The sequence below is a fragment of the Rhipicephalus sanguineus genome, chromosome 7 (genome assembly GCF_013339695.2).
Source record: "Rhipicephalus sanguineus isolate Rsan-2018 chromosome 7, BIME_Rsan_1.4, whole genome shotgun sequence".
Lineage (NCBI taxonomy): Eukaryota > Metazoa > Arthropoda > Arachnida > Ixodida > Ixodidae > Rhipicephalus > Rhipicephalus sanguineus.
The window spans coordinates 121,464,880-121,486,134 of record NC_051182.1 but is presented as its reverse complement, the minus strand read 5'-3'; the positions used below and the strand labels follow the sequence as shown (position 1 = coordinate 121,486,134).

General features: G+C 44.8%; 2 long non-coding RNA genes across 4 annotated transcripts in view; both read left to right on the top strand.

The window, feature by feature from the left end:
* The window catches only part of LOC119399818 (uncharacterized), a 73,443-nt gene that overhangs the window by 11,931 nt on the left and 40,257 nt on the right, over window positions 1–21,255 (top strand). The gene's annotated exons all lie outside the window — the stretch shown is intronic.
* On the top strand, window positions 13,437–14,380 carry LOC125759346 (uncharacterized). The gene is made up of 3 exons (XR_007416926.1): window positions 13,437–13,480; window positions 14,069–14,186; window positions 14,281–14,380. It is a non-coding gene; the product is annotated as an uncharacterized LOC125759346 (long non-coding RNA).

Here is a 21,255-nt window from a genome sequence, read left to right as displayed (position 1 = left end):
ACTCGAAGTGCCCGAATATTCCCTTCCCCACTTTTATGTCGTGAACTGTTCTCGCGCTCTGACGTTCAGCGAAACTGAAACAAAGGAAGGTGTAGAAGGGAGGGCAAGAAGTTCACGCTGTCGTCTTGCCCTCTCTTCTGTCCCTGCTTTTGCTTTCTTTTACTCTGAGTTCCGCTAAAGACACTTCCGCTATACCAATTCGCCCAAACTGCTACTCTTGCGAGCTGTGACGCTATCATCTTTCGGAGGCGTCAGTTACGGGCAGTGGGCAGCGACCTCAACTTCAGTCAACGTCGCTGCATACAAATTATAGGTTGATGCCACCAGGGCCTCTCTGTCCTGTCTTCATTGATCACGGCTACCAGCTCTATTAAAGTCAGGCGTGAGTGCAACACTGTACAATGGACATTTCAATATATAATATCTCACCAAAAGCAAGTAAAGAAGCCACAAAAGTACGCGAGTCCATTGATATGCGCAAATAGTGAGAAAAAAAAAGAAACGACTAGCATCTCTCGAGATGCGTGGTAGCAATGTGCGGTGCCGTCGTGGAGTTTGTTCTCTGTGCAGCAAAAGAAAGACGAGAATCCGTTATGTAGCAACGAGTGACTGCACTCACGCAGAAGATTAGAGAAGACATCAACGATCCTGAGGCATTCCCCTATCGGTTCTCCCTAACGGTTGGTGCCCGCTTACAGATACAAATGCAACGACGCCTCCAGTTCATTTCCTTCCGCTCAACGATTCAGTGCGTCGACCTCTAAACACACGCCTGTAGGGAATACTTGGTTCCCACGACAGGACGCAAGCAATCATTCTTAATTTAGGACTCGGGGAACTTGCCGGTACGGGGACATTGACTTTGTCTTGTTGATTTCTTAAGAGAAGCGGTGTGCGCCGAACTCTGGCGCGGATTAGTCGTAGACCAACAAAAGCAACGACACCAATGAAAAAACTTGGGGAACGCTTGAGCTTCAACTTCAAGAGTTGAACCCGTGAGGTAGTTGGACTCCGGTCACACCGCCCTCCCATTCGCAAATCAGGCTTCGATTATTGTTGGGCACTTTAACAGTGCCGAGAAATGCAACGTCTGTACGCGTAAAATTGTTCGTATTCAACTATCCGAGAAGGCCTACTGCAAGTAAATTTGCGAAGTGTCCACAACGCAATAGTTCATCATTCACTGAATTAGTTAAATGCCCACTGCGCGTTCATACGCGCGCGTACGCAGCTGCACCCTTTGTTGACGCTGTTAAGATTATGATTAGCGCTTGGAAATGGGTGGACACCTAAACCGCCCACTCGTAGCGCAGTTCACATTGTGTGTCGCCCGGTGCGATTCTGCGCTCCTGCCGCACATTATATTACGTGTTAACGTGGCTCGTCGCACTATATGACACCTGTAAATGTTTTTTTTTTTCTTTCGCAACTGTCTGAACCAGTGGTGTAGCTCTCTATTATCCCACCTGCTTGCCACGTAGAAGTCCTGGTTTCGATTCCAGCTCGGATACGTGATTTTCATCTTCGCATCCATGGAGATTAGTCACTCAAGGGCAACGCTGATTTTTCGCTCGCAACCAACGATGCCGACGCCGACAAGGGCATTTCTGCCAGGCGAGCACTTTGAAGCTTTCGCTTTTAGCATATTTCATTTACCTGTTCGGATGCCAGAACTCACTGCGCAATTCGTTGCAAAGGTAAATGTTTTAGGGTGGTTTGTTTTTCTGATAATCCGCCTTCGCACCGCCAGCCGCTAGCCTCCTGGAAAGCCCACTTGACAGAGCAACCGCTTCGCAAAAGAGTTGGTCTTGAGTGCGAGCCCTGTGCCGGGACGAAATTTCCGCCAACTAAAATGCTTGTTTTTCTAAGAAATGTGTGTGGATTTTCCTGTAGCGTTGTGCTACTGGTTGGTGAATGGCCCATAAATGTGTTGTTTATTTGCGACCAATTTACAGAGCCGTTGCCTCTTAATTGAGTTTTTCTTTTTTTTTTATGTCGCACACTTTTAAATAAGAGCCGTGTTAATAGTTATTAAAAACATATTTTATTGCCTCTTCCTATACACACTATACAATCATCCGACTTTTTTCTCTTGCCGATCAGTGCAATGAAAAGACTGATATTCTTGAACGGTGGCTGTCGCTGGAGCCAGAGTTTGGACAAGTGGTGTTGTCTCCTTCAAGGCCTTGAAATTGTCAATACCACTTGTCAAAACGTTCGCGCCAGCAACAACGTGTTTAAGAATATTCATTTCTTCGAGCCTCCTTCCCCTGAAATTCTGTCGTGTTTTCTTCAATGCAATAGCACATCGCCAAATCGGTTCCAGTGAATGCGCAAGAAAAAGGAAGCAAAATTCTTCTATTCCCGCGTACTTAAAATAAGGATTCCCAGTGTAAAAAGAATTATGAGAATTGGATGCAGTTAATTAGGAAAGCCTATAGGCCACCAATCCTCATCATGAGCGTTGTTTATTTCTTTATGTTTCCGTTTTAACGCACGTTGAGGGTGAATTCACGCGACCCAGCGACCTCATAATTTCATAACACAACGCCTAACTTTTGCTTCAACCACTCGTACAGAAATAGCTAGCTGCGGCAGCGCCACTATTATATGCTCTCAGTCAACGTGCCCGAGAAAGTGCACTTGAGCGAGGCAACAAACTCGCTTCGCGGTAACTTCTCTGTTTACCAGCGAGTTAAAGGTCGCCTTAATTCTATCTAGTTCCACGTCGGTTCAATAGAAAAATGTCAGAAAAACAAAAACGAAGGCTTCCGCAGCTCTTCTGGCTTCGTGACACGAGAGGAAATTTAATTAGTACGCTCGAACTCTGACAACGGGCCCCCTCGACACCTAAGCCTGTTATTTTAGGCAGAGAGCCGACGTGCTTTGCTTACTATATTCCTATTTGTCAACATACAACTGTACTCCAAACAGAAGACACACACAAAAAAATTCAGCTGAGCGGCTGCCAGTAGTGCTGCGCAAGACAGGAGACAACGTCTCCTGACCATGTAGGGAAAAAAAGTTAACAGTTCATATAGTTATCTAACGCTAAGCAGAGAAGACGCGCGAGCGTACGCTCTAACTAGACACTGATTAAATTAGCTCGGCGTTCTCAGTCGCTTTCATCATTCACCCCACCCCCGTCGTCGTACTACGTCACTGATGACGACACCCCGTGACGTTATCGATGGCGCCATGATGAAATCAACACGTGACGTCATTACGAGACGGCTTCACTAGGTGGCGCGCGTCGTTCGGTCCCATTCATATTCACAACGCCTGGAACGCCGGAATTTTTTACTCATAAGACTAGTAAAGCTTTGGCTTCAATAAATAGTACGGTTACAGCGTTCCTTTTGCGCAGCCACATTTTAACGCGATAGTGGTAAAGAGCTCGTTTCGCAGAAATTGCTGCGTCGGCGTCGGCGTCGGCTTCATTGGTTGTGAGGGAAAAATCAGCGTTGTGCGTATGCGAAAATTTGAAATAAATGCAAATTAATGATAAAAAATTCCAGTTCGAGTAGAAATCTAACCGAGGACTTCCGCGTGTAGGCAGGAGTTTTACCACAGAGCCACAACAGCACTCGAAATTGCTTCGAAAAAGAAAGACCCTGTTCGAATGTCATGTCGTACGAATACTCTCCCTAACGCATGTAATATTGCGTGACAGAAGCTTAGAATCGAACCAGGCGTCAAAACATGCGAACTGAGCAACGAGTAGTTGGTTTACAGGACTACCAATTACAAAAACACGGCCATAATTAATTATCATTATCACCACCGATATCAATCAAGTGTGCAGACCAAGAGTCGAATGTGTTACATCTACTACAAATCCTAATGTCAACACTAAGAAGAAACCTCGCAATGAAAAAAAAAATTTTCTGTATAGGTAAAGCAGCTGAACATGCTATCCTTAATCGCATATCGCGCTACATAGAGGACCACGAACTCTTTCCATTCAACATGGTAGGGTTCCGACCACACCTCTCAACACAAGACGTCATGTTACTGCTAAAGAAGCACATCTTCGACTCAAAAACGAGAGATGTCCGCGGCATCCTCGCCCTAGACCTCACCAAAGCATTCGACACCGTTTCCCACCGCTTCATACTGGAATCCATTGCCAGCCTTGGCCTCGGTAAAAGATTCCAGGCATACGTCCGTTCTTTCCTGCAAGACAGGAAAGCTCAACTACGAGTATCGCAACTCACATCCGACACATACACATTAGGTCCCAACGGGACACCACAAGGGGCAGTCATTTCGCCCCTTCTTTTCAACATAGTAATGAAGGGACTGTCTGACAAACTCCGCGACATCCCCAACATAAACCATGCTCTTTACGCGGACGACATCACCATCTGGTGCCCGGGAGGTTCCCTGGCGGAAGTAGAGCAAGCCCTTCAAACCGCTCTCGATATCACAGAAGCCTACCTACAAAACACCGGACTGAGACTGTCACCCACGAAATCCGAATTGCTACTGTACCGGCCATCTCGCCAAGGCGTTCGTAATCTAACCCCTTTACACGAGCTTCCCATAGCACTACAAGCCAAAGACGGGCAACGAATACCCCGCGTTGACTCCATAACGCATTCTCGGCCTCCTAGTCGAGGCCACCGGGTGCCATGCACGTACAATAACACATATCATCAACTAAAACGGAAAACATGCTCCGACTGATCCAGCGAGTCTCGGGTCGCAGGCAAGGTCTCGGTGAGGCCAACCTCCTGCGCATATACCACGCGTTCTTAATGAGCCACATCAATTACGTCGCCTCTGCCCACAACTGGACAAAAGTGGAAAAGACTAAGCTGAACACACTCATGCGCAAAAGCATTAAACAAGTCCTCGGCCTACCCCAAAACACGAGTACCTCCCGTCTCGACCAACTAGGTATGCACAACGACATCGATGAAGTGATCGAGGCCCAGACCACAGCCCAAGTGGGTCCGCCATCTCCTCCTCCAAGGCAGGCCGTCGACTACTAAACGAAGCCGGCATGTCCTCACACCCCTACCTTGAACGCGCAGTAACCCTCCCGAGAGATGTCCGAGAAACCTACATGGTAACCCCATTCCCGCGAAACGTCCACCCACACCACAATAAAGGCAGACGCCTGGCCCGCGCTCGCGCTATCCTCGACCGTACCGCCGCGAATCGCGGCTCTACCGTATTCGTCGATGCGGCGCAATACGGCAACTCCTCCACCTTTGCACTCGCAGTAGTAGATGGCGATGGAGCCCTACGCTCAGCCGCTTCGGTTAGGCTAGCAACGAGCGCCATAGCCGAGCAGGTCGCCATAGCTTTAGCGATGACCGACCCCTCGCACACTAGCGTCTTCACTGACTCTCGCGCCGCCATTCGGGCTTACGAAACCGGCACCATCGCGCGTGAAGCAGCCCACATCTTACAAACACGAAAGCACACGGGTTCGCACTGCCTCTCTTGGTTCCCTGCCCACATGGGCAAAGACGTCCATTCCCAACAACCCAACCTCAACGAAACGGCTCATGACCGAGCGCGAGAGCTCACCCGCCGCGACGATCAATCAGCCACCGAAGAGCTGGTCCCAGACATACAGTTTAACGACCCCTTACTAACCTTCCACGAAATCACCTCTCACTACCGCAACAACAGATGCCAATACCCATTACCACACACAAAGCTCGAACGTGCGCAAGCGGTAGCCTTTCGAATGCTACAAACAAGATCGTACCTATCACGGGGCCGACTGAGCCATTATAACACAGAAATCACTCCCCAATGCCCAGATTGCAGAGAACTCTATTGTTCACTCTCGCACATGCTATGGCAATGTCCCGCGTTACCTCAGGGACCTCTCACCAGTGAGTCCGACTGGGAAGAGGCACTCAGAAGCTCCGAGCTCCACCAACAACTCAAGGCAGTCCAGAGGGCCCAAGAACTGGCGGAACGCCATCACGTTCCCGCCCCGACTCGGGCGTCGCCTACGGTAGCGGCTGCTAGAGTGTCCCCCCTGGATCCCCCGGCGGCCTAAACTCCTCAGGACCGATGAATAAAGTTCTTGACTGACTGACTGACTGTCTCACATTCGTTCAGTGCATGTCTCACGGAGGGATCTTGCTACGTTGATTTAGCGTTTAAAAACGAATAATATTGCTTGCCTCGAGGTTAACGATTGCATTAAAAATTACAGGCTATCAGCGAAGACCGGAGTACACCACTGCGAATACTTTTGCAACCGGTGCATTTCGGAATATTCACCACAAAAAAATTTAATTACCCAAATTTGTCCGCGTTTCTCAACCAAAACACAAAAACAAAACACGATAAACGAAGCCGACAGCGTGTCGTGGCCTCCTAGCAAGTGTGGAGGGTGACTACCAATATCTCAACCACTGATAAAAAAAAGAAAGCGGATAACACATGTTGGCAACAAGGAGGCTCTGATCATTGTTATTTTCTCCGCAGCACTTAAATCGACATTTTTAGTAGGTAATTACGTGGCGGATTGCATAAACGAATATACGCATGCAAGTGTATACACGTGGCCTGAAAGCAAACACAGATTGCCTATGTACGAATAACGTACCATTTTTCATCGCTCTATGAAGCAATCTATTTTTCCCGGAAGCCTTGCTCTTACCTAATTATTCTAGCCCTTAATATATTTATTTGGTTTCTTGTGTCGCAACACATTCTCATATCCAAGTTGCGAAACAGCGAAAATCAATCTTCTGTCCGGATTTCTGGTTACCTGATCTCTGTGTATTGAGGCAAATTTCCTTCTTTCATCATCTTCCGAGCTGGCGAAATCCTTTTTAATCTGTACTCCTCACTGATGGGTGTAAACACTGAGGAAGGACCACCGAAACAGTACCACGAAAAACAGACCGCGATAGAATGAGCGAATATTCGAGATTGCAGCTGAAATTATACGTGGTAGGACGGGCTGTTATGGAGTTTTAGATTAGCGTGCCAGAGAAATCGTAAGCGTCTTGCGTATGCAATGAAATGGGTTGTTCGAAGTGCACTTGTTCCGCAGTCTGTTTAAGGAGCTTTCGAAATAGCACTGCCGATACAGCGTGCCGTACACCTAAACCCAGCAATCACTTTACGTTCTTCTGTATGTGCTCAGTGGTTTGTGCGCCCCCTAACAATCTTCGCCCGCTTCTTGCTTATTTTGTTTTTTAACAGCATAGCTGTTTGAGCTATTGGTAAGTTGTGCTCCGTCGTGCGGAACTACACAGGTGATGAGTACATCAGGGGCGAGCGTTAAAGGAAAAGCCTGCACGGCGAAGTTTTGCACGTGAAACACGCGAAAGAGAAAGAGAACATAGAGAGAGAGAAAGAGTGAAGAAGTGAATGAGAAAGAAAGTGATAGAAAAAAATATAAAGGCAAAAATAGAGAGAAATGAAAGGAAGGAAGACATAAAAATATAGAAAGACAAAAAAGTAGGGGCGTGCGAATACTGAACTTTGCAACAGAATCGATTACGAATACTGATAGAATACTGTTCGAATACTTTTCGAATCGTAAGGCAACCATTTTTAAAACAGCCTGAAAACCCACGAAAAGGAAATTGACAACCATCCGTTTGTAGCACGAAGCCACAACGAAATGCATACGTGCAAAGGGCCCAAAGACAAGTCGGCGACTACCAGTCAGCATGCACGATAAAACATGAACGAAGGTTTGTCAACTGCGCATGCGCGGTTGTTTACCAGATGCCTATCTCATGTGGGCAAGGGTATATATGACAGACGGGGTGGTGCCTCAACAAAAGATTAAGCGAGCACAAGTATAATCTGAAATGAAGTGCTGCATGCTACGACTGGAGGCGCCCTGTAGGGTTTGTGATACAGCGCATGTCACCCCTTTTTTGACCAGCCACTTTTACATACAAACACAAAAGTACGTACGCTATCGACCGAAATAAAGGAAGCTTTCTACATAAGCAAGAACGAGACAAGTGCATCAGCTGGCCGTCTATCACCCTCCATCACAGCGAAATAGCACTTTTAGTCTTCCAATGAATAATATCTGGGGTTTAACGTCCCAAAACCAAGATATGATTATGAGAGACGCCGTAGTGGAGGGCTCCGGAAATTTTGACCGCCTGGGGTTCTTTAACGTGCACCTAAATCTAAGTACACGGGCCTCAAGCATTTTCGCCTCCATCGAAAATGCAGCCGCCGCGGCCGGGATTCGATCCCGCGACCTTCGGGTCAGCAGTCGAGCGCCATAACCACTAGACCACCGTGGCGGGCAATCTTCCAATGAAGACTTCCAATGAAGACTTTTAGACTTCCACGTGGGATCCAGTTTTAATCTTTTAGGATTATCAAATTTTTTTGCTTCACGTGTGTGGCAATTAAGTGCGCGCGGGCGCGCATGTTCGGCCTACCCCTTATAAACCCGTTTCTGGAATAAAAAAATTCACTTGATAGTAAGCGCTGTGTCCTGTCGTATGTGTGCATTAGAAAGCTTTTCTCGTTTGTTTCGCGCTGTTACATAATGAAGATAGGATGTGAGTTCGAAATTATTTTGCGCAACCGGGCAACCAAAGGTGTCGAAGGAAGTGGGTGGGGCTGTTAAAGGAAATAGGGTGTTGGGGGAGTCAGATGTTTCAGAAACGGTACGCACGAAAAGAGAAAATAGGGAGAAGGTGAAACGTTGGGCACGTCAGGGGAAAGTTCTCAGGCACGTAAACGGAAATAAAGAACAGAGAATGAAACATTCTTGGTGGAAACACAAGGGCGGTTAATTGTCCCCAGGTAGCATCTCAGTGGGAGTCTGCAAAGGTGGCCGAAGTTTGCTGAAACAGCGCGGGATGGGACATTTTTGCAAATATTATAATCCGGGCTCCGTGTTTTCCGATAAATTCGGAAAATTGGATAAGCGCTAGCAGGGTAAATATTTTCAACAATTCAAATTTATCCGATAAACTTCTATTTTATCGATCAATGTGACCCTGCTCCATTCATTATCGAAAGGGCATGTTCAAAGAGGTCATGGACACATCGGCTGGTTCGCCCGGTGTAAACTTTTCCTCAAGTCCACAGCATCTCGTATACCGCACCTATCCGACATTTAAAAGGGTACTGAGAAGAATTTTACGGCTGAGATAGCCTGCGGGATCGATTCTCATGAACAAGCGTATATCATGTACCAAATCTGAATAGCCAATACAGCTTGGAAGGTAATTTATATGAATTTTGAAGTTTGCGTGCCAGATCCAGCGGTATAGGCCACCCCTCGTGATATTGACCACCATTCAAGGTTAAGTGAACGTGACCCCAAACTTCCGCGGCGTCACTACTGCAGTCTAGTTCTGTGAAACCCAGCTACCCTGCTACCGTGACATACCCAGCTAAATTATGACGACGTAGTCGCCATTGCGCTCGCCAACAGGCTACTGTTCGGCGGCTGCTTGCGAGTCCGATGCCAGCGGCGAACGAATGCAAGACTCAACAAAGTCTTTGCCACCAGGTCAGGATGATGACCACAACGGTAACGACATCACGCTGCGCATGCCGCATGCGAAGGAACGCGAGCAGACGATGCAGGCACCGTGGAAGTGCGTCACAGTTTTGTGTCGTTTCACACACTAGATGGTGTTAGTTGATCCCGGCAGCTTGTCGTTCTCGGAGCTCTCGCAAGCCGAAACTGAGACGGTAATAAAACATTGTAACTATCTATTAATTCATAAGCGATGTGCCGTGTTATGGCTAATAGGCCTTCAGCAACATATGGCAGAAAAAAAACGCTACAGCAATTCAATTCCGATTTCAATTACCTTGTAAATTGTGAAATGCATTACATAGAGATCATGACAACACGGGTATGGTTTTTCACTGGTTATTTCACTACGAACGTCTATTGCTATGAGAAGCGAGCAGGCAGTAAAACACCACACATAAGATGAACAATAAAAGGGAAGGAAACTGCTTTCGGGATTCTGACGTCCTCGCCTTTGGGAGTGTATTGAGCGACGTCATTTGGTTCCTTAATGAAATGTTCATTTAAAGGCTATTCCGCTTTCCATAACAATCTTTTTTGTTTCCGCTTCACGGTGAGCGCGAAGCAGGGTAGTTTCATTATGGCAATTTTCTTTTGTCTTCTTCTTGCAAGATTGAGTGAGGTCACATTCTCAGTGCATTACTCGCCTTCCGGGAAAATATCGCTGCGGGGTCACTGACCTCTGATGATTGCATTCCTCGAGCACCTCTTGAGTTATGAGGAAATATGCATCGACGGTATACCAGAGTTAGGGTACGCCTGCATTCGCGAGCTCGCAATCGATAATGGCAAGTAATGAAATAGTGGATGTCAGTGAGGTGCATGTCTGGCTTTCAAGACTATGCAGAGAATAGAGTTGAACGCAAAGAATAAAGCGGAGAAAAGGAGGCACTGCCACTATCAATACATACACTTGCACACCACGCCTAATATGCTCGATCACTGAGGCTAGTGAATTGAATTTGACTCTGTAGCAATTCGAGCTTTATATTTTATACCGGTGCCTCATGAAGAAAAGAGGAGAGATCAAATGTTTGAGTCACAAGTAAAGTACTTTAATCTATCATAACGGGCTTTCAAAATCGTGCCTTCCGGAAGGAACAGTGAGCTTGTTATTTGCTGCTATAGGCTGAAGGCAAATGAAAATACTTTTGAATATCGTGGCAGGCGTACTGATGTAACGTCAATGTGATGCCAAACATTCAGACTACTGTTTTGAGTCTATCTTGCACGGGAACTACTACGGAAACTTGCCTTTTTACGTGTGTAAGTTTCGGGTTGTTTGTTAAGTACATTCGTGACTTGATGTATTTAGTGTTCGATGAAAAAACTTTAACTCGACTGCTACGGAAACTGTCAATAATAATGGCGTCGCCAAGAGATGGCGTAAGAATTCAAGTAAGCTTCATAACTTGCCAGTTACTCGTAGCGTTCTTTTTTTAATGTCTTAGCAAACCTCGCTCAACGCGATGAGCGAGAGTGTGCCGCCAAAATCATGTTATTGCTTGGGTCTAGACATTGAAACGAATGGAGGACGGGAAATGAGCGTAGGATCGGAAGTGCCCGACAAAAAGTCACAGTTTCGCCGCAAGGGCGAAGCACTGAATGCGATAGCAAGAAACTAATGCTATACGAAGTGAGGCTCGCCAATGGATACTCTCAGTTTGAACAGCGCTCCTGTTGCAAAGGCGGTCGAAGCAGCGAAGGAAACTAGCGTGCTTCAAGTGTCGAGCTGTGACACTTGATAGTTCGCGCTCATCTTTTGTTCGTTTAGCGGCGTCCCTTGAGCTCGAATGACTTTCATACGCTCCGTAACATGAGCACGGACATCACGGTGAAAGCTCGAAACATCCCTTTTTCCCCTCACCACGAGAAAACCGCGCCAGCAGACAGCGAAAGGGCAAGGTTCTCCCTGCGAAAATATAAGAAGAGGCGAGCGAGCTCGCCGACGACTTTTAAATCCACCCGTCGCGCTCCTCGCGCCATCTCGCTGGTAATGAAGAAACGCTTATAAGCGCCTGCCGTCTCTGAGTCCTGCCAGCGGTAAATGGTGTGTATAAAACACTCACCGTTAGCTACCTGAAGGATCTGCGCTTTCTGGCGTAGTGGTTAGCGTCACGCGCGTGCGGGAACGAGAGGTCGCTGGTTCGATTCCGCGCTTCGGAAGCATTTTTCTGAATTACTTTCTTGGGGACTTTATATATACGGTGCTTGACGGCGGCGACGGCAAAATCCAGCTGAGACTGTCCATATAATTGCTATCGCAATAAAAGTGATTCGCGCTAGGCAGCAGTAGCCAGCAGCAAGAGCAGCACGGCAAGTAAAACTCACAGGGGTTCTCGAAGAAAGCTTTACTTTAAAATGTTAAACGGAACGTTCGCCCACGATAAATATTGCATTAGTTCGTCTGGATTAAAAAGCGGCGCCGCCACGGTGGTCTAGTGGTTATGGCGCTCGACTGCTGACCCGAAGGTCGCGGGATCAAATCCCGGCCGCGGCGGCTGCATTTTCGATGGAGGCGAATATGTTTGAGGCCCGTGTACTTAGATTTAGGCGCACGTTAAAGAACCCCCCCGTATGAAAATGGTGATGTCCGGGAAATGTCCTTTCTGTTTCCCATTGACGTCCTACATGACCTTTATGGTTCCTCTTCCTTTTGTGACCTGCAGGACGCTACTTTATGTTTACGAAACCCTTCCTCGTCCTATCGAAGGATTCCTTCTTGTATCCTGTAGGATGTGTCCTCTATGTTTACGGCAGGATGTACCTGGCAGCGAACTATATGTTACCTGCAGGAGCACTCGAGCTCATAAGTGGGTAACATGTGGTAGTACAAAAAACATTTTTGTCAGTGCCGTAGCCAGAGAGGGATTTATATATATATATATATATATATATATATATATATATATATATATATATATATATATATATATATATATATATATATATATATATATATATATATATATATATATATATATATTTGTCGCTGCACTGGATAAAGTTGTATTTCATACTTTTTTAGTTTGACATAAGCGCAATCATTGCATAACAATCTCGCGTGTAGACATCTGCACTAATTGTATAACACTAATTCACGACACACGAACGTTTTGTGGCGATTAATAGCATCGTTGTTCATGTGGTTCAAAATTTTTTCAAATTTCGCGCGCTTAGATTTCGACTTCTTTTTTTTTTTTTTCCGAGGTCAAGACATTGTACGCCTCAACTATTTATGTACATTATATTTACCTAATTTTTTTTAATATTTGAAAGCGTAAATTCAGGTTTTTAGTTAGAAAGCGCGATGCGCAAATGCGGTATACGTCTGCGGGGCTGATACCAGGCCCCGGAAAGCCTCAAGTTCCAGTGATCGCCGCAGAGGGCGAAAAAATCAACCGCGGCGAGTTCCATCGATATGCTGGAGAGTGGAGCTACTAACTCCTCTTTTAGCGGTCGGATAAGTTAGTTCGCATTTTCCGTGTTAGGGGCGCTCAACGCAGCCAAAAATTTTATTTCAGAATGTATCAGAAGATTGTTAAAATCTTAGTTACCGTGTCATTTTGCATACAGCTAGTAGGGACCAGTTTTTGTGTTACTTCTAGAGTTAATACAAGAGCTTGATTGTTTGAGGACAAGTATTGAGGTTACATTGACGCTCGAAAAAGCAGCAGCCCATTGGCATCGATTGCGCTTCGGTCGGTTATTTCATTCAAATTGTACCGCGGGTCGTTTTCTTTGATCGGCGTTACGCAGCTCCGTTTTAAATCAGTTTTGAATATAGCAATGCGAGTTTGTGCGCCAAATTTTACATGCTGCTGCCACAAAGCGAACGTGTCTAAAGCCTGTGAATCACGTCAGCTGCGGCGCTTCACCGGCTGCCAGCGTGAAATTCAATGCCAGCAAGGAGCTTGGAGACTACCTACGAAAACGGAATAACCATGCACCATGTGGGTGTGCGCACCGGTGAGTGAAAATGCACTGCTTTTGCATTTGAACATAGCTTTTTTTTTGCATGCGCTACGGTTTTTGTCATTTCAAAAGGTTTTACGACTCGTCCAGCTGATCGGATGCACCGCTTGTGGATTACAATGACATTTTCTAAGATTATTACTTCGTTCTCACTTCTGCAGGAAATATCTTTACTGCTAAACTTTGTAACACAGATCACAGCATAAGTTTTACCTATTTCTGCACAAATTAGTCTTCTGAGATAAATGCTCATAAGTCCAATGCATGGTAGAGCCAAGTGAACTTATAGTATGTATATGCATTTATACATTTCGTAAGTTTACAATCATACATATTACATTTGCACATACCATGTAGTTTATAGAGTTGGGAATTAACTAACTTAGTATCCTCTAATTGAGGCTTGGTCAGACACGGTCCACTGAAGGTCACCACTAAAACAAATTCACAACAAAGCAATGTTATGTGCACACTATTTTTCTCATGCAGTGCTCTCATATACATTCTTCTCAATGAATCACAAGTCCACTCACGCTTCTACCACAGTAATCATTATTTTTTCCTCTTCCAACCCAACCACAGCCTCCAAGAAACTGCTCATATCAGCACCCGCTCGGATGCTTTATCTCTGAACCTACCTCAAGTCAGCAGAGGATGTTCCACTACAGAAAGTAAATTCGTCGTCCCAAATCCTCACAAGGTATGGTTGTGGACACTTTACTTATTGAACCAATTTTTTTTCTTTCATCATTTCTTTCTTGCTTTTCCTCATGACTCAATTTTTTTCTTCTCAGGAAACTGGACAAAAGAGAGATCATTGGTTTCCAAGCTACCCACACCAAGTCGTAAGAAGCTCAAGAGTCGCCTATCCACCACCAAAGTTTACCAGGCAGACAAATGCAAGCCTTATACTGAAAAGCAGTGATAGTGTACGGCATGTTGAAGCAGTACGAAATTGGGTCCACAAATTATTGCTTCTTGCTTCATGAATTACTCAGTTTAGAGGAAATGTGCTGGCTTCAAATTTCTTGGATAGTGCATGTGATGGGGTGCACATACTGTACTTTAATCTACGTGTGAAACTTTGCATAGAGTATCACATGTAACTTGGTAGCAAGTGGGCCAGTAAGTAGTGTACATTTAGCAGCACTTGTTCTTCCTAGTGAATATAGTTTGCTGCAATTGTGGAGGCTGTTGGAAAGCAATGGCAGGGAAAGCTACAGTAGTGCTGAAACAAAGAGTTATGTACGTGCACCGATTGCTTGTAGGGAGGGACATTGTGAAGGTTCTAAAATAGAAAACTGTGTGCAAACACTCGTGCCTTCATTAAACAAGGCATTTCGTGTAGTGGTCACCTGGAGAATAGTTTCCGGGTCGCTACTCTGGAATAATGTTGGAAGTAGGAGAATAGAGAATGTGCATAAGGATATTTTGGGCAGTGTTTTATGAAACAGGCTGTTGAATTTGTAAAGCATTTGAAAATTTAGTCTTTAGTTTTATTCAATGAACTTCGCCAATACATTAATGGGATGATATGTAAACAGCCGCATCCAGAAAAGAGGGTACAGCACCGTCGCATTTGTGCAAGCAATTTGTTTTGTATGTGAAGTGGAACCACAGACAAGTAGCAAATAATATTTGTTCTAGATAACAGACCTGACACATGACACGGAGTTTTTAAAAGTATGTTTATTTTTAACAGAAAAATAAATGAGTGCACTCAATAGATACAGAGTTCAATAGAGTTGGCCAGTGTTTGTGCATGTTGAAGATTTGAATGTGTAATAACTGCTATTTCTTTGATATTGGCGTGAGCTATATATCCAAAAAAGGCTAGTTTTGTGTTCATGCTTGTGATGCGCTGCAGGTAGACACGGACCAGAAAAAACGAGAACAGCACAAGGTGTTGCGCATCACCCTGTGTTGTTCTCGTTTTTTCTGGTCCGTGTCTACCTGCAGCGCATCACAAGCATGAAGACATGCCATCTAGCCCCTATTGCCGCCTTATTAGTTTTGTGTGACACCCGTGTTAAGAGTGAGGCAGACAGTTAGGAGGTAGTGAAGAATGAAAATGTAAATTCAGCTTCTGCAATCGTCCATCGTTTAAGCAGTGTCTTTCACGACTATGCACCATTGGCACCACAAAAAATGGACTAATTTATTTTTCAGTGCGAAACATAGCAATTAAACAAAGAAGCTAATTATACACATTTGACAGAAATGATTACTCACTGCCCATTTTTCCAACATTGCTACTATTACTTCCAGCACTTCCTAGCTGTCTAGTATACTACTGTTCCAAATGTCTCTATTGTGCGCGCACACATCATGTGCAGTCTATTGTCGGTGCTGTCCACTGGTACATCATTCTTTTTTATTTATAAATGAGTGCTTTCAGGAACACGCGCAGGCATCCGCTATCACATACGTCAGTTGATAAACAGTGGGCGAGCAAGGGTAGCTCACTTTTCGAAACTTGTCTTCCATGACAACCTTTACAGGAATGTTCACTTGCTGAAATGTTGGATTCAGGCTAAGGCTTTCCTTATTCGCCAACAGTTACTCAACTGAAGTGTTTGTCACTGCAACCTCTTTTGAAACATGAACCAAGTTTCCTTTTCAACGTGATACCGTAAATGGTGTTTTCCCAGAACACACGCGCTTAGCTGAACTGAAAGTTGAGCTAAATGGTCGGAATTCATCGTAAAAAGATCGGCGCGCAGGCACGAACACAAGGATATTGAGCACAATAACGAGAACACGTTATGTACAGGAATAGCTAGCACAACAGTGTGGTTCCACTTTTTTTTTTCAGCGCCGAGTGGGTCTCGCCAATGTGTTGTCAAAATAGTACGTCGGGCTGAGGCTAATCTTACTGGCACTGCATCTTTGCGAGCTTTGATGCTGTTTGTTTATTACCGCTCAAATCGTCAAACGCGCATGTGTAAGTGAGAAAGAGGACGGGCAGCACTGTACGCAAGTACTGTGCAAGGGTCACCCATCGTAAATTGTATCGGCTGACGCTTCGTTCTGCGTACTATAAGAGGTATGCTGAACGAGCCAAGAGACATAGAGTTGCTCAGTTTCAGCTGGCAATTTTATTAAGCAGATGGATATTTCTGTTTCTTGTATATATTGTTCAACTCTTTAACTGACAGTGCTGCTTGTTTACATGTATACTGCTACATTCACGATTGCCAATAAACAATGGAAGTTTACTTGCTTGGCGTGTTTTTTGCCAGTTGAGGCCTTTCGGTCACCTGGCGACGTAACGGAAATATTAGTAGTAACGATAGGCTGCCGCGCGCGCGAATACAACCCCCGGACAGGAGTGAATAAACGCCCAGAACCAGCGGGCGCGCACCGCGACCACCCGCACCCGCCAGCAATGCGGCAGCCATATTGCCTCAACGCAATGATGATGATAGTTTTCGCAGCGCCATCCCTTGGTCGGATACTTTAGTTCACAACGCCACCGCTACCCTTATTTCCGTTGCACTGTCAAAGGTACAGTTTCCCTTCTGTAAATGGTAGTATAAGTATTCTGTGCTGATACCACGTGGTATCACTTTTTCTTGTTTTGCGGTTGCTGCACGTCGCCTCGCCGCGTCGCGAAGGGCCGAGCAGGCCGAGTTTGAGTGAATTTTTCCCTTGTTTGAAGTGTGCTTGCGCCTTGTGCTCGTCCTGTGTGTTCTGCCGGTGCTGCTTAATACGAAGATGCGCTATACTCAAGCGAAGACCGGCTGCTTCATATCGTGGAGCACTCACCAGATATGTACCACGTTGCTGCTGTCAGCGCTTGGTTACCACCGAGAGCGCGATAATAACGCCGTTAACCAAGTTTTTCTTAACCAGTAGACGATAAATGAGCTTTTATTAACGTAGCGAGCTTGTTTGTGTCTATCATTTCACCAGGATCAAGGCACGTTTGTGTGATTTTAAGCGCGGGCGAGCTTTTTCTTTTGTTTGACGCGTAAACTAGAGTGCGCATGCGCGGCTGTGATTCGGCGGGGGATTTGAACAGAGTTGTGGCGGTGCCTTCCTCTGTCGGCAGTGGTGTTGGAGGGTGGCCCCGCTCGCGGTAAACTACTATTTGGCTTAATAGATGGGCGAAGACGGCGTTTGTTAGCTGTAAGCGTCGATCGTGCCTAAGGCGCGTATGCTTGGACCTGTTAGTAATTCATGCTCACTTTTTTAGCGCACTGAACTCTTCTACGGCAGTTCCATATGCTGCGCGTACTCTTTTCAATAGCTACAGGATCGTTATAATAGCAATGTTTTGACTACTATCAGAGAGATGTGTTTTCCTCCTTGCGGGTGGTCAAACGTGTGCATGTGTATGCATCCCCGCTGGCACGTATCTTTAAACTGCCGTGATACTCGGGTTGATGCGTGTCCGTGATCTTGAAATAGCATGTTGCTTCGTCTTAGGTACGGCTCGCGAAGCTTGAACTTACGCTTAGGTGTTCATACAGCCTGTTTCGTCAAATTCGGCCGATGTTTTCACCCGCAACATAGGTTGCCTGATGCGGCCGGCACCCGTGTGTGTTAAGCCGTACGTTAAACTTGAACTGTACTCCAGCGAATCCTTCATGTCTATTTGGGGCAGAATTGTCGCACCTAAACAGTGCAAGCGCTAATTCGAGCATCAGTCCACGCGTTCGAGCACAACTTTTTTTTATTCTGCTTGTTTCTGTCGTGTTTGGCTTTTGTTATTTTGTTCTGGTTATTAAGAATTGTATGCGCCTCGCCCCACCTTGGCGTTAAAACTTCGCTAAACACTTACTTGTACGGGTACGAACATTATAAACAGCTTGTACCGCCACCTCCAGTGACATTTTCTGATAGATGAAAAGCTTAACGGTCTATCGGATAAAGTAAATTCTCTAGGCATGCGCTACAGATGTTAAAAAGGATCCGTGGTATGTGCAACATATGAATATCTTATTTATTGCTCACAACTCACAATAATGTTATACATACTTCACGGTATGCATGCATAAGTCATGCATGTGTTGCTGTTCAAATGTAAAATTAGACAATGTATTGTATCTGAGAACACAACAAATCTAGACTGTGTTTTTTCACGCTGTTGGCATTGAAACAATTATACAACTTCAGAAATAAAGTTCATCGAATGTTTATTGTGTATTTGCTAAATTGTGGTCAATAGCTTCCAGGATTCTGGTTGCCAGAGATTGTTGCAGAAGCCTGCATGCTTTATTGGAATGGCATGTGGTTCAAGATTGGTGCCTTGTAAGTCTTAGCATTTCCACCTTTTTCTCCACATGGCCATTAGACAGCCTGTGATGCATTAGTGAGGAGTATTGCTTTTTTAGCCAACCAGAATCATTGAAACTAATGACCGCAATTTAGCAGCACACAGTAGTAGAGGGAAACCAATTTCTGACATTATATAATCATCCCAATGTGAGCAGCCTGAAGAAAGCTACGTTAGCTGTGTTTGCAAGCAGACATAATTTAATTTTACATGTTACCTGCAATGGATACATGATGAATGTGCATAATGTCATGTATGTGCAGTGCTATTGTGCTTTTGTGCAATAAATAAAATATTCATATGGTGCATATTGCATTGCATTCCCTTTAAGGAACACATCGTATAAGTATCATAATATAGCTACAGGAATACAAATGTGCCTGTGTGAATGCATACTCACACATAGGTTTGGCTAGCTGCAAGAACAGAATTTACCGATAGCAGCCAATGATATTACTCACGCACAGAACTTTCAATTACACGTGGTTGACACATACAGCAAACAGGGGGCATCTTTTCCTAAGAGCTGTAACGTTGCGTTAGTACGTGAGCAAGCTAAAATGGTAAGGTTAGATCCTCGACATCAAAAGCATAAAAAGTTCTTCCACAATACGCATTTTACTGCATTTATTTCGGAGCATTCCTTTTATGTATACCTCACTGAGTGGAGTCAGGTGCCACTGAATATGGTGGCCGTGCACTGCATCTATACCCACACAGAACTAAGAACAATTCCAGCATGACGGGAGCATACTGCATGTTAAGCTCTTGTGAAACATTTCGTCACTACTCCTTATGTCTTTTTTTTTAGGCTTCAGGGTACGAATGTACTGTAGAGAAAGCACACCCTAGCGCACCCTGCATTATGGAGGAACAATATTCAAGCATATTTTTGCCACATCTGCGATGTGGAAATTCCATATACTTTCATAAGGTTGCGACTGTGTTCACCAAGAATGCATCAAACACGTTTTTCTTGTAACTTCTCTAGTTTCTGCACGTCCTGCTTGTTTTAAACTTGTCTAAAACAATGTTCCAGATCAATTAAAAAAGAACGTGTGAGGAATTCAGCTTTGCTAACAGACACTAGTGTCACTAAATTGTTATTTTGTTGTTTCCATTGCAGCCTATACGTGCTCCTTGTACAAAGTGAGTGTGAAAGAAATCCGGACAAGCCTGTCATCAATGGTGGCTCATGGACAAGTTCGTTGCTGATGTACAGCAGCTGCGCATGGCTTCTGTTTCCTGTACAAGGGGAACTGCACTGAGAACAGCGGAGTGGCCACTTCAACCACCTGTTTGCTGTATTCAAGTAGCTCACATGTAGAGGGTGTTCAAAATTAAGCTTTTTGTTTTTCTTATAAAAAAGTCCGCACTGTAAGTCACGTCAAAGCCACCTTTGCAGATAAGTTATTATCCAGGGGGACACAAAGTGGGACAATAGTTATCACTGTCAGCCGGGCAATTAACTGATATTTAATAATGAACTTTTTTAGTGACTGCAGCAAGCGGGCATGTATGTATTAAGAAGTTTGAGCCAGCTGCATTTCTACGCGATTCCACTTCGCAGAATTCTTCTAGCATGTCTGGGCTCAGATATGCTGCTGCAAAGTTTAATTCCGGCGTGCATCATTACACATGCAGGACCTTGAGCACTGGCACAAAGCTCCTCCCTGATGTGCCAGGTTTAATGTTACAGCGGGTAGAAGGCATAGGCAAACATGATAACGGTTACCCTTTTCCTGCGGGCTGGTGATAGCAAGCAGTGACTGCTCGTCACACCAGGGAGTAATATTTTGCTGATCCTCACCACCTTGTATCATGCAAATCACAATTAAACTTCGCAACGGGATATCTCGCGGCACAGACATGCTAGAAGAATTCTTCCAAGTGGAACTGTGTAGAAACACGACTGCCTCCAACTTTTCAATACAAAGATGCCCGCTTGCTGTATTCACTAAAAATTTCATGATTTAATCTTAGTTAATTGGGCGGCTGACAGCCGTAATGTCTTACTTTGTGTCCCCATGGACACATAACTTACCTGCAAAGTTGGTTTTCATGTTTTTCCCAGGGCTGAATTTTAATGCAACCATAAAGCACAATCCTGAATGTGTCAATGCTGCTTCCTTAGCTTTGTATTTTGTCTTTTCAAAATCTATTGAGTGAGCGGCTTTCTCGACTCGTGTGTCATGTTTTAATTCATATATTATGTGCAGTTATCATTTTTAAAATTGAACTTTCAATTTTATATTAAGGCAGTAGTGCATCAATTCACTATTTTATTTTCACCTTAATATTCACCGTACATTTTGTAATATTTTTTTTCATCAGAGTCAATTTTTTTATTTTATTTGTACAAATACCTGCAGCGCCACGAGGGCATTATTGCAGGGGGAACTGCAATAATGCTTTTCTAATCATACATATTCCATTGTCTTCCGGAAATTCATTTTCTAAGTGCAATCATGTGATGTCCTGCTATGAT